General features: G+C 33.9%; 1 protein-coding gene across 1 annotated transcript in view; it reads left to right on the top strand.

The window, feature by feature from the left end:
• Positions 1-641: 641 nt before the first annotated feature.
• LOC148942684 (calcium load-activated calcium channel) overlaps positions 642-13,934 on the top strand; it is a 54,853-nt gene continuing 41,560 nt past the window's right edge. Inside the window, exon 1 of the mRNA XM_089102082.1 lies at positions 642-677. The gene's annotated coding sequence lies outside the window, so the exon portion shown is untranslated. The remainder of the gene's footprint in view (positions 678-13,934) is intronic.

Genomic DNA, 13,934 nt, shown 5'->3' with positions numbered 1-13,934 from the left:
AATTTGCTCTAATTAGCCATGTTTTATTCTTCTATTTTTTTTTTCTCTTTCAGTGTTACTTTAATTTTTTTTTCTCTTGGTCCTTAACAAGTTATCTTCTAGGATCTTTATTGTTATTAATGTTTGTGTTATGTTTTTATTCGAATAAATTGAATTGAATTGAACAGAAATGATTCCATATATGGCGTTGCTCTCTTCCTCAATAACTTGTTCTTTAAGCTAAAGCTTGTCTGTTTGTTCCTTTTTTTTAAGAACGACTCCTGAAACACGAGAGTGGTTTAATTAGAATAGGAAGCTTGTTTTTGAAGTGCTTAAAAACTTTAGAGTGAAGAGTAAGGTATTGAGGCAAGGGGAAACCCCTTCATATACGGAATAACTTCTGTTCGTTTTGAGTTTTAATGTTGATCCTTACTTTTAGTTGAAAAAAATATACTGAAAAATGCTAATCTATTATTGCCAAATATTTTATCTTTCTTTTTCAAAAGCTTTGGTAATTTTTCAAGTCATTAACTGCTCGACTTTCCCAAAAGATTTTTCATGAAGTAATTTGTGTACAAGAAAATATCCAAGCTAGAACAATCGACTTTTTGGCTTCTCTTCTTCATCATAACTGTACTTGTGTTGTGACAATACATTACAAAAACCGCGGAACATACAAAGTGCGAGGACACTGCTAGGTGATATATATCTATAGGCCTATATCCTTTAATAAGCTCTTGCCATTGATTGAGATTCCTTTTCGATATGTTAAATTTGTAGAATAATGACTCCAGAAGGAGACATGCTAGAACTAAAAGGAGACATTTATAGGTTGCTAATTCTGTAAATTTCTAGTGGGCCACACAATTTAGCTAAGATGAAAGTGAAAACGTCATTTGATGCCTTATTTATGCTTTTTCATAATTCAAGAATTGCTCCTGGGGCTAGTTGCATCTTGAACCCATAAAGGGACCCCAAAGGTATTTCATTGGTGTGACCACACAAAGAAGTTATCAACACTAGTTAAGTTATTGAAAAGTGGTCAAAAACATATGGTATAAGTTTAGAATTGTGGCCCCTGATAAGGAGACATGTTAAGAAAACAATTCTTACTTTAAAATAGCCTATGTATAATGATCCTAGTTAACATATTATCCAAGGGGAGAACCTTTATCAACAAGTCTTTTCTCTAAAAATCCTTCTTTTTCCAGCTTAAAAGAAAAAAATTACAATAAACCACCATGCTGACAAAATGCATTAAATCTTTTGAAATTGCTGCTATAAATTGCCAAATAAGTTGTTTTATAGGCCTAGATAGGGAAAGACACCCAGTAGTCGGACACTTTAATCACTTTGAAAACTTTTTGACATTTAAACTACTCTAATTACTGTATTATACCACCTAGAAACTTAATTTTTTTACAGTTAAAATTCTGTATCTTTTGTGAACAAGTAGATTACTAATTCAAATAGTTAAGCCTAGTACAGCGCTGCCTATTTTTGAAATACTAACAAGTGACAATTCCGCCTAAAGTCGGACATACAAACGGCTCATTGTAAATAGTTATGACGCAATATTGCCTATTCCTGACCAGCAGTCTCCCTATTCACGGCCACCAGCAAAAAAACTGGTTTTCCCAGTCTTGTTTTCTATATGCTGTAATCTCGGCCAAGCTAATTTCGAAATAGCTGCAGTTTGTAAATCACCATTTCGCAAATGAAAAATTAATTTTTAAAGGTTTATTACAAATTTGTATAACAAATTTGATTTTTAGAGAAGATAATAATTCAGATTGGAATTATTGAGAAAAGTGATTATCCTTGTTATTCAATGTGAACATGTGCCGATCAGGGATTTTTTTTTTTTGGGGGGGGGGGAGTGGGGGGGGACGAAATAGGTCGATATAATAAAAAAAATTAAGGGGCGCAAAATAGGTTGTTCTGATAAATTTGCATTAGGAGTAAGTTTAATTAACGCCAACTTGAGTTAATTAAGTAAATTACGCTCTTTAATGCTCTTTTTTATGCTCTTTAAGAATATAGCAATTATTTTTGTTGGAAATGAATTTTAGCCCCCACCCCTATATATACCAATTCAGGGTATATATTTGCACATTAGGGGGGTGGGGTTAATTTTATTTCTGTGTAAATGAGAAGTAAGTTTCAACTTCCCCCCCCACCCCCCAAATTGGCAAATATATAACCATAATTGGTATATATAGGGATGGGGGGTAAAATTAATTATCAAAAAAAATGGTTAAATATATAACAAATAATATTATTAAGTTAGGAATAAAGTGAATACACCTTTCGATGCCTTTTTTTTTGCTTATTACAAATATAATAATCATTTCTATCGTAAATTAATTTCAGCCCCCCCCCCTATAGCTGCAAAGACAGGTCTTACATGAATCAATAAGGGGGGGGGGGCAAATTGTTCTTATTAGGTATATCTTAGGGAATTTTAAAAGTAATTTTACGATATTTAATAAGTTTGAAGTTATATATGAATTTTATTTAACGGTTTATTAAAGGTTTAAATTTGCGTATAAAGTATTTTGTTTTGGGGGGGGGAGGGGCGTCGATGTTGATACAATACAAAATATAGGGGGGCGCAAAATAGGTTGATCCGATAAACTTGCGTCAGGAGTAAGTTTAATTAACGCAAACTTGAGTAAATTAAGTAAATTACACTACTTTAGGCTACACTAGGGGGCGTGCGCCCCTTCGCCCCCTCTCCGCTGTATCTGCCACTGAATGAGGGGAACTGGTATTCCCCTGTACAATGTTTTCAACTATGCAAGATTCCAATGGTTCACTTTTCATATTGATCTGACACTATTTTTGATGTGCTTTAGGCTTTTTTTAGAAATTATCATAAACTTTTTTTTTGAGTAAACTTTTACTTTTAAAACGAACCAAAACAATAGTTATCATTCCTGAATCAATGTCCCATGGCAACTTTTTCTTAATAGTAATTTTTTTCAAAATGTTTGTAACTTTTGTTTAATATGGGCTGTTGTTTGTTCTTTACTAGGTTACACCTACCTCTGCAACCATGGCAGTAGTGGATCCAGAGGGGGGGAGGGGGTTCATCCCCTAGTCAGTACCTCACTTGTTAAGCCAATGATTTTTTAGTACTTTAATAAGAGCTATTTGTTCTAAATAACGGCCTTTGTGATTAAGGGATCATTTTGAAGAACTGGAATAAAATTCGAACTCTAGCTTAAAGAGCAAGGTCTTGACTAGTAGGCGAGCCCCCTAATATAGGCCTACATATTAAAAATATATGAATGCAGAAGTTTGTTAAGTAATTTAATTTATAAGTTACGTATATTTATTACTAATGAAAACATTTGTAATTAAAATAAAATAATTTTCGAGATAGCCATTTAACCAAATAAAAGTAAAATTAATATTCAAATTTTGTTTTAATTATTCATGTATGGTGACCCAAGATCAAAACCTGCATCAATTCAAAAACGTTCAAAAATTAAATAAAAAACAAGTTTTTTAACTGAAAGTAAAGAACAACATTAAAACTTAAACAGAAATTATTCTGTATATGAAAAGGGCTATCCCCTCCTTAATGCCTTATTCTTTACGCTAAAGTTTGACTTTCTCACAACTTTTATTTTTGTTAAACAATAAAAAATTCGTTAATCCCCCTCCTCGTCAGCAGCTACACCCAAAATATGCTTGTTTTGCTTTGTTTTTTTTTGCTTTGGCATTCTTCAAGACAAATATTGAACTTTCTACCGTGAAAAGGCGCCTTTTATTATTTCTTCGCTTTCAATCTTGTATATATGTGACTGAAATATAGCCCCTTATAGAAAAGAACACTCCATAATACTTCGTCCTGATGTCTTAATTTAGCTTAAATTCATTTTTATTATCGGAATTCAATCAAAATTAAGTCCACATGCCCCATCAATATTGGTCAAACTTCAATACCTGACAAGTCTCACATCAATTTTTCTAAATTGCAAAAATAAAGAAAAAAAAGGACTCATTATGTGACTTCTCAAACAAAAACAGCTGTCAAAAGCAATTAAGAAATCCTTTCTGGTTTCAAATTATTTGCAAAGCCCACTTTTCGAATTTTGTACTCCAACGTATGGCCATCTTTGAAAGTATTAGACTATTAAAGATTTTGAGGATTCTATGAAGAGGAGCATAGTCTTGTCAACTTGTAGAAACATTGGTACTAGTGAATTATGTGGGCACTGCTAAAAAAATCAAGTTTGGTTCATGCTAATGAAATGAAATAAAATGAATATGCAATAATTTGTTAACAAATTTGGGCTATATATTTCGGCTCAACGGAATTGTTGTTGTCATTTTAATGACAAAAGATATCATTTTAATAGCGGGGAACTTGATTTTAATAACTAAGTAATGGAAAATTTTTTGCAGGAGCACATTTGTACTCGGGGGCCAATTATTTGTGGGGAAACTTCCATAAAGGATGGAATTTCTGTTTTTTTCTGGGGGGAGATGGGTTAAACAAAAAAAACTAAAACTATTTTTTTGAAAACAATTTTGAAGTTTTTGCCGCAATATCAGCAATAAGTGTTTTCAGCTATGGGTTCAAATCCCGGGCTGTGGCTCTGGATTTAAAACCTATTTTGTATAAGGCTTGATTTACTACGCAGATGCAAGCCCTACTTGAGCCTGAAAACGAAGCTAAAACCAATTTTGGCTCCGAAATTTTTGCAACAAAATTCCATTTTGTTTTTTCCCAAAAATTCCCCGAATCTTCAAGACTTGTCCCCTAAAACTCCCCGAATTTTTAAGACTTGTCCCCGAATTTGAATTTTCAAGAGTGGAAGCCCTGTATAGTATACCTGCATGATGCTAAAACACCAAATTTTGTTTACCTAAATTTTTTTTACATTTTTACAATTCAGACAAACATTTCGTTTTTGGGAGGGGGGGTGTTTAACCGCCCCTCCTCCTCGGGGTGCAGCCTTTTCCACGGACCAAAATTTGCTAGTGTACGAGGACACCAGTAACGAAAAAACAGTCAAAAAGGCTATTTGCAATAGAACGCTATAGATAAAACATTGCAAAGCTGTGGTTTCTCATGGAGTTACAAGATTTAAACGAGCGTTTTTTGGTGTTTAAGGGGGGGAAGGTACCTAGGTTAGGTTATGTATTTAACCTAAGTTTTTATTGTTTTAAAAATTAAGTTGTGTAACAGATTAAAACTTTAGCGTAAAGAACAAGGCATGGAGGAGGAGGCAGCCTCTTTCATATACAGAATAATTTCTGTTCGTTTTAAGTTTTAATGTTGGTCCTGACTTCCAGTTAATTTTTTCTTATTTAATTTCTGAACTTTTTTGAATTAATGCAACTTAGATTTGGGCTCACCGTACATGAATAATTAAAAAGAAATTTGCATATTAATTTTACTTTTTTTGCTAAATTGCTTTCTCTAAATTTTGTTCTGTTATAACTTACGAATTAACTTACATAACGAACTTCTATATTCTTATGTTTTATTACGTATATTAGGGAGTTTGCCTCCTAGTCTATACCTTGCTCTTTACGCTACAATTCGTGTTTTGTTCAAATCACTAACCCTTTAATCACAAAAGCCGGTTAATAAGAATAGATAGCTCTTTTAAAACCACTAAAAAAAGACTCTAGTGAAAAGGGCGAGGTATTGACTAGAGGACGAACCCCCTCATATACCTAATAATTTCTGTTTGTTTTAAGTTTTAATGTTGCTCCTTACTTTCAGTTTAAAAAACTATTTTTTTATTTAATTTCTGATCGTTTTTTAAAAAATCCGGCGCTCCCTTCATAGAACTGTCCCTTCCCCCAAGGCCCACTCTTCCATGGAAGAATCCTCCCCCGTAACCCTTTCCTCCCCCCCCCCACAGAAAATAATCCCACCAGAAAGCACCAAAAATCAGCATAAAACTTACAAAATTCAAACTCGAATGTGACATCTTTCCCTGAAATATATTTTTCAAAACACTCTATTAAAAATATCTTTGATATGCGCCTAATTTGACAAAATTCTATTCTGTCTTCAAACTTCAAATAAAGTATCATCACACTTTCTTTATCAGAAGTTTAAAATTATCAAAACATCAATGATACCACTATCTAAAACGAACACCTGGGATATCTACGCGAAAACTTCGAAACTGCATAGTTACACAATTAAATTATTTAGAAAATTGATTTTCCTTGTTATTAAATCAGGACAGGTGTGGATCAAGAATTTTGTTTTTTTTTGGGGGGGGGGGGAAATAGGAGGATACAAGAACAAATTAAGGGGGGGCAAAATATGTTGATACGATAAAATTGCTTCAGGAGTAAGTTTAATTGAAGCAAACTTGAGTAAATTAAGTGAATTAAACTACTTTAGGCTAAACTAGGGGGGCGTGCGCCCCTTCGCCCCCTCCCCGCTGGATCTGCCGCTGAATGAGGGGAACTGGTATTCCCCTGTACAATGTTTTCAACTATGCAAGATTCCAATGGTACACTTTTCATATTGATCTGATACTATTTTTGATGTGTTTTAGGCTGTTTTTTAGAAATCACCACCAACTTTTTTTTGGAATAAACTTTTACTTTTAAAACGAACCAAAATAATATTTACCATTAATGAATCAATGTCCCATGGCAACTTTTTCTTATTAGTAATTTTTTTCAAAATTTTATCCTTTGAAACAAGACGGGATATCTTAATTGCTTTTGACAGCTGTTTTTGTTTGAGAAGTTGCATATTGATTCCTTTTTTTCTTTATTTTTGCCGTGTATCGAAAATGGAAGTTTGTATCAAAAAGAAATCAAGTTCGGTTCATGCTAATGAAATAAAATAAAAAGGATGAATATACAATAATTTGTAAACAAATTTGGGCTATTTATTTCGGCTCAACGGACTTGTTGTTGTCATTTTAATGACAAAAAATATCATTTTAATAGCGGGGACCTTGATTTTAAAAATCAATTAATGGAAAATTGTCTGCGGGAGCAACTTTGGACGCGGGGGCCGGTTAGGTGTGGGGACCCAGCCTGAAGGGAGGTACGGACCGATATGTCGGGGGGGAGTTGGGTTAAACAAAAAAAAACATAATTGGGTACTTATGCATTATGAGGGCACTACATAATTCACAAGTCTGACAAGTATTTTTTTTTTTGGGGGGGGGGGGTCAAAACTCTTACCCCCCCCCCGGGGTCCTACCTTGGCCAAGGGACCAAATTTGCTTTTGTACAAGGAAACTGGTCACGAAACCTGTCAAATAGGCTATTTGCAAGAGATCGCTATAGATAAATGACTGCAAAGCCGTGGTTTCTCAATGAGTGTCAACATTTACACGATTGATTTTTGTGGTTTAAAGGGGGAAAAGGTACCTAGGTTAGGTTTGGTTACGTATTTAATCTATGGTCTGATTCCCAATATGCTATATATAGCCCAAATTTTTTCTAAATTATTATAAATTCATCCTATTTTATTTTACATTCGTCCTATATAATGTGGGCGGGGGGCTCTCCCCCAAGATTTGTCAGGGGGGGCTTTCCCCCTGCTGCTAGGGTTGAGAGTCGCCATGTCTTCTGATTACATCAAAATCGCCTAGCCTAGGCTAATTGCAAAAGATTTGTTTGGTATAAATGCAAAAGATTATAATAGGCTAAACACAATATTTTATAGGTGTCCAAAATTTCAAAATCAAGATCAATATAGTTGTTTAATCTGTGACAATCAATTTTGAACTGAGTGAGTTCAAAATTGCTATCCCACACTTATCCAGAAAAAACCGTTGACTTAATTATAAATTCATATTACGGGAAGGAGGTCTGGGCAAGTGAAACAATTCTATCATTTCAGAGATTTAAGTTCTCGACTGAAAACTGACAGGGGACGATATTTGAAAACAATCGGTTAAAAACGAAAGTTTATAAAGAGATATAAATTAAAAAGTAATTAGTGCATAATTAACCAAGTACTCCATTATAACTCCCTTAAGGGGACAAGTGGCGGTTCTCATCGACTTGTCGAATAGGGGGGGGGGATTAATTTTGACTTATTAATATGTATCAGTCATCTGTAGGTTAGGTTAAGTTAACAATTTTTAAAATTTAAGTTTTTTTCAAGCAGTTCGGGGCAACGAACTGAAAGTAAGGAGCGACCCTGCTCAATAGTAACCGAAATTCTAAAAACCAGAATTTTGATACCCATAGATACATCAATAGAATCAGATTTTTATGCTGAATTCAAATATATAACTTTCATCAAGTTTAGTCTCACCAATCAAAAATTACGTGCCTGAGAAAATTTGCCTTATATTCGAAAAAGGGAGAAACTCCCCCAAAAAATCATAGAACTATAATGACAATCACACCATCGGATTCAGCGTATCATAATTACCTGCTAAGGAAGTTTCAAGCTCCTATCTGTAAAAATGTGGAATTTATTATTTTTGGTCAAACAGTTCGTGTTAACGAACTGTCAGTAAGGAGCGACCCGGCTCAATGGCAATCAAAACTCTAGAAAACGGGTTTTTGGTACCATTAGATATATCAAATGAATCAAATGTCAATGCTGATTTTAAATATATAACTTTCATCAAGTTTAATGCTACCCATCAAAAGTTAAGCGCCTGAGAAAACTTGGCTGATTTTCAAAAAAGGGGGAAAGACCCCTAAAAGTTATAGAACCTTAATGAAAATCATACCATCATATTCAGCGTCTCAGAGAACCCTACTGTAGAGTTTTCAAGCTCCTATCCACAAAAATGTGGAATTTTACATTTTTTGCCAGAAAAAAGATCACAGATGCGTGTTTATTTGTTTTTTTTTCCTCAGGGGTGATCATATCAACCCAGTGGTCCTAGAATATCGTGGGAGGGCTCATTGGAACTAAAATTAAAAGTTCTAGTGCCCTTTTTGAGTGACCAAAAAAATGGAGGGCAACTAGGCCCCCTCCCACGCTTATTTTTTTCCTAAAAAAAATAATTTTACTATTTTCCTATCCTATTAAAAATTTTCATATTTTTTTCCTCCCACGCTTTATTTTTTTTACATTTAATTTGGTATTACTTCTGCACAATGGCTGAGTTCAATGACTGGCTCTCGTTTTGGTTCTGAGAAGGACATACAGTTAGTCTTTAAACAAGTTGAAGTAAAGCCATCTTGATGATAGTATTAGGACTTGTGTAAGACGATGAAATGCCTTTTCATTTATTTAGTGTTGTTAGGCTGCATGCTCACTTTTGATTCTTAAATCAATAATCCTGTTTTTTATGCTTGACTTTTGTGTTTTCAGTAAAGTGCTAGTTTTTTATAATCCTAAAAGCATAGAGAAACACAATTAGTTGGTTTATTTGTACTAGTTTTATTGATATATGTTAGATAGGCTGTAAAAGTAAAAATTTCTGTTTATTTTAAGGTTCAACTTTGCTCTTTACTTCCTTCGGAAAAACTATGTTTTTTAAAATAAATTTTCTTAAGAATACACTTTACTTGATCTTCAAGTAGTACATCAAGAATATGATATGCTTAGACTTCGCTAGGGGGCACGCGCCCCCTCACCACTCCCCAGATCTGCCACCAGTAGCTGTGAGCCGTTAACTTATGGGTGTTGTAAAAGAGAGCCACAACTCTAGGGGGAAAGCCCCCCGCTCAAATTATATAGGACGAATGTAAAATAAAATAGGAGGAATTTATAATAATTTAGAGACAAATTTGGGCTATATATTTGCACATTAAGGGGGGAGGGAATCATACCATATATTAAATATGTAACCAAACCTAACCTATGTACCTTGCCCCCTCTTAAATCACATAAACCCATCATGTACATATCGACACTCAGTGAGAAATCATGGCTTTGCAGTCGTATATGTCTAGTAATCTCTTGCGAATAGCCAATTTGACAGGTTTCGTGACTGGTTTCCTTGTACACAAGCAATTTTGGTCCCTTGGCCACGGCAGTACCCAGGGGGGGGGGTTAGGGGTTTGCGCCCCCCCCCAAAAAAAAAAATTGTCAGACTTGTAAATCATGTAGTACCCATACAATGCGTAAGTACCCAATTATGTTTTTTTTGTTTAACCCACCTCTCCCCAGAAAAAAAACAGAAATTCCATCCCGTATGGAAGTTTCCCCACAAATAACCGGGCCCCTAGTACAAATGTGCTCCCACCGAAAATTTTCCATTACTTAGTTATTAAAATCAAGTTTCCTGCTATTAAAATGATATTTTTGTCATTAAAATGACAACAACAAGTCCGTTGAGCCAAAATATATAGCCCAAATTTGTTTACAAATTATTGCATATTCATCCTATTTTATTTTATTTCATTAGCATGAACCAAACTTGATTTCTTTTTTATACAACCTTCCATTTTTCATACATTTAAAAAATAATGAAAACAAGGAATCAATATGCGACTTCTCAAACAAAAATAGGCGTCATAATAAACTGAGAAATCCCGCCTTGTTTAATTTGATACAATTTTTAAAAAAAAATAACATGAATAAAAAGTTGACATGGGACATTGATTCAGGAATGGTAGTCATTATTTTATTTTATCTTAAAATTAACAATTTATTCCAAAAAAAAGTTTATGATAATTTCTAAAAAAAAGAATACAGCATATCAAAATGAGTGTCAGATTAATATGAAAAGTATACCATTGGAATCTTGTATAGTTGAAAACATTTTACAGAGGAATATCAGTTCCCCTCATTCAGTGGCAGATCCAGCGGGGAGGGGGCGAAGGGGCGCACGCCCCCTAGTATAGCCTAAAGTAGTGTAATTTACTTAATTTACTCAAGTTTGCGTTAATTAAACTTACTCCTGACGCAATTTTATCGGATCAACCGATTTTGCGCCCCCCTAAATTTTTTATTGGATCCACCTAGTCTGCCCCCCCCAAAAAAAAACAAAATCCTTGATCCGCACCTGTCCGCATTGAAAAACAATGAAAATCACTTTTGTCAATAAATTCAATATGAATATTTATCTTAAACTTACGTTTAAACTTACCTCCGATTTACATCAGAAGCACAATTTGCCCCCCCCTTATGCAGTAATGTATACCCAGAATTGGCATATATAGGGGGGGGGGGCTGAAATTTATTTCCGATAGAAATGATTATTATATTTGTAATCAGCATAAAAAAAGGCATAAAAAGAATAAAAAAGCATAAAAAAGAGCATTAAAGAGCATAATTTACTTAATTAACTCAAGTTTACGTTAATTAAACTTACTCCTGATGAAAATTTATCATATCACCCTCAGTTGCACCCCTTAATTTGTGTATCGAATCAAGACCTTTTGCGCCCCCCCCAAAAAAAAATCCTTGATCTGCACCTGCCCACATTGAATAAAAAGGATAATCACTTTTCTCAATAATTCCAATTTGAATTATTATCTTCTCTGAAAATCAAATTTAAATAAAAAAATGTCTTATATTAATAAACCTTTTACAATTTCATGTTTTGTTTTACATCATGAATCATGAATTTGCCAAAATATGAATTAGCAGGTTCTGCCTATAGGCCTAGCCACAAGCAGACAAAAACCCGACAAAAGCGATAACAGGAAATCAATGAACAGAACAAAACAATATTGCATAATAACTATATACATGAGCGATTCCTATATGTCCGTCTATAGGAAGATTTGACACTTCTTAGTAAATTTAAAAATAGGAAGCACTGTACAATCGAATCTATTTGAATTACTAACCTACTCGTTCAGAAAAGAAACAGGATTTTAACTGTAAAAAAAATTAAGTTTCTAGGTGGTATAATACAGTAATTAGAGTAGTTTAAATGTCAAAAAGTTTTTAAAATGATAATGCATCGCAGGTGACCGGACTTAGGAGACTTTTGTCCGTGAATAGGATGATGACTCATTCCTATCAAAGATTCTGTCCGGGAATAGGCAGGTGGCCGACTACTGGGTGTCTTACCCTAGTGCTATCCTGGCTGTTGTTAATTCTGTTTTTTTAATGAGCAGTGGCAAAAATACAAAATATTAATACAACCTAACCTAGGTTAGGTTGTATTAATATTTTGTATTTTCACCACTGCTCATTAAAAAAAAACAGAATTAACAACAGCCGGAATGAACGCTATCTTTAAAAACAATTTATTATAGCAGCAATTTCAAATTTCATTTTAGCATAGAGGTTCATTGTAAAATTTTTCTTTTAAGTTGGAAAAAAAAGGATTTTTAGAGGAAAGACTTGCTGATAAAGATTCTCCCCTTGGATAATATGTTAACTATGATCATTATACATATTATAAAGTAAGAATTGTTTTCTTAACATGTCTCCTTATGAGGGGCTGCAATTCTAAATTTATACCATTTATAAATAAGTTGTTTAAGAGTAACATAGTCCAAAAATACTTCTTTCTAATAATTCAAATCTCATTTATTAGGCAACCCAAGTATAAAACATTTTCCTACCATTTCAAGTTTGTTGAATACTGTCTACAAAATAGCATTGAATTTTGTGATTCAAAACTTTGCCATCCATAATTCATGGTGTATTCCAATTTAGGGCATATATTTGCACATTAGGAGGGTGGGTAAATTTTATGATAAATTTGCAGAGGGCCATATAATTTAGCTTGGATGAAAGTAAAAACATCATATGATGCTTTTTTTATGCTCCTTCTTTATTCATATAAAATACCTTCAGGGCTCATGATGCAGCTAGCCCCAGAAGCAATTCTTGAATTATGAAAGAGCATAATAAAAGGCATCAAATGACATTTTCACTTTCATCTTTGCTAAATTATGTGACCCACTAGAAATTTACTGCTAATTTTATGCTCTTTTTTTATGGTTAAAGTCACATTTGAAACATGTCATCCCCATCCACTACATAGACCCAGGCTAAATATAAAACTAGCAAACAAATAAACATTCAAATGGGGATAAGTCCATTTATTAGACACTGAAAACAGATAGAAAAGTCTGGGTATTTCGACCACATATACAGCAATCATCATCAGCAGAAATACTAAATCATTAAAATTAAAACTAATCAAAGACATTTGCACCCTTCTATACATTTTGTGGTCTTTTGTTGAATAGATTCAAGGGCAGCTACATTATCTTTATTGATAGAGAAGGCAACAGACATTCCATATTCTATGACATGCCAAACTAGGGCTTTGTACAACTTTAGCATGGTTTGTAGAGCTCTGGAGGAGATTTTCTGTTTTATTAACCCTAGTCTTTGTGATGCTTTATCAACAATCATTCCTGTATTGGATGTGAATTTCAACTTGTTATCCATATTCAGCATAAGATCTCTATCTTCAGTTGCAGCTGAAATGGGTTGGGGTTGTGCATTAGTTGAACCTCAGGGTTTGGACTTGTCTATAAATTCCAATAAAATCCTATATTTTAATGCATTCCTAGAAAATGCCTATATTTTGGCTAAAATCCTATTATTCCTATATTTTTGGCTGAAAAGCACCAAAAACATTCATCATGATTTGCAATTTTCACTGCTCATTAAGTAAGCCAAGATGTGCTTTTCTTAGCTATTAACTCTGCTTGTAGACTGTGCTGTCTTTTGGTGTAGATTGATAATTAATTACAACTCTTGAGCTGTTTGAACTTAACTAATGCTTTGTGTTGGGATTAGTAAGCTGCTTCTGCCTGGGCTATGCTGTTGTGTTGACTTAGTAGCCTATGTTTTGTTTTTTGTCATGTTGGGCCTGTCTGAAATGAGCAAAGATCAGTTGCCTATATAGGCTAGCAGTCTCTGCTTAATGAGACTGTAAGTTCTTGCAACTTATGCATTTCCTAGCTGAACGCTATAAAAGGCTAATGTTTATGGACTTGCATCACCTAATTCTGTCTCTCAATGGTGTAGTAGTGAACACACTAATAATAGTTTCCTTTCTTATGCTGTCACTTCTCTTGTTTCTTCAACAACAGCTTGTTTAACTGATGTTTCTTCTTTGTCG

The sequence above is a fragment of the Artemia sp. Qi Xiang Cuo genome, chromosome 16, assembly GCF_049724085.1.
Source record: "Artemia sp. Qi Xiang Cuo chromosome 16, ASM4972408v1, whole genome shotgun sequence".
Classification (NCBI taxonomy): Eukaryota; Metazoa; Arthropoda; class Branchiopoda; order Anostraca; family Artemiidae; genus Artemia; species Artemia sp. Qi Xiang Cuo.
This window is presented reverse-complemented; position numbering and strand designations above follow the sequence as displayed.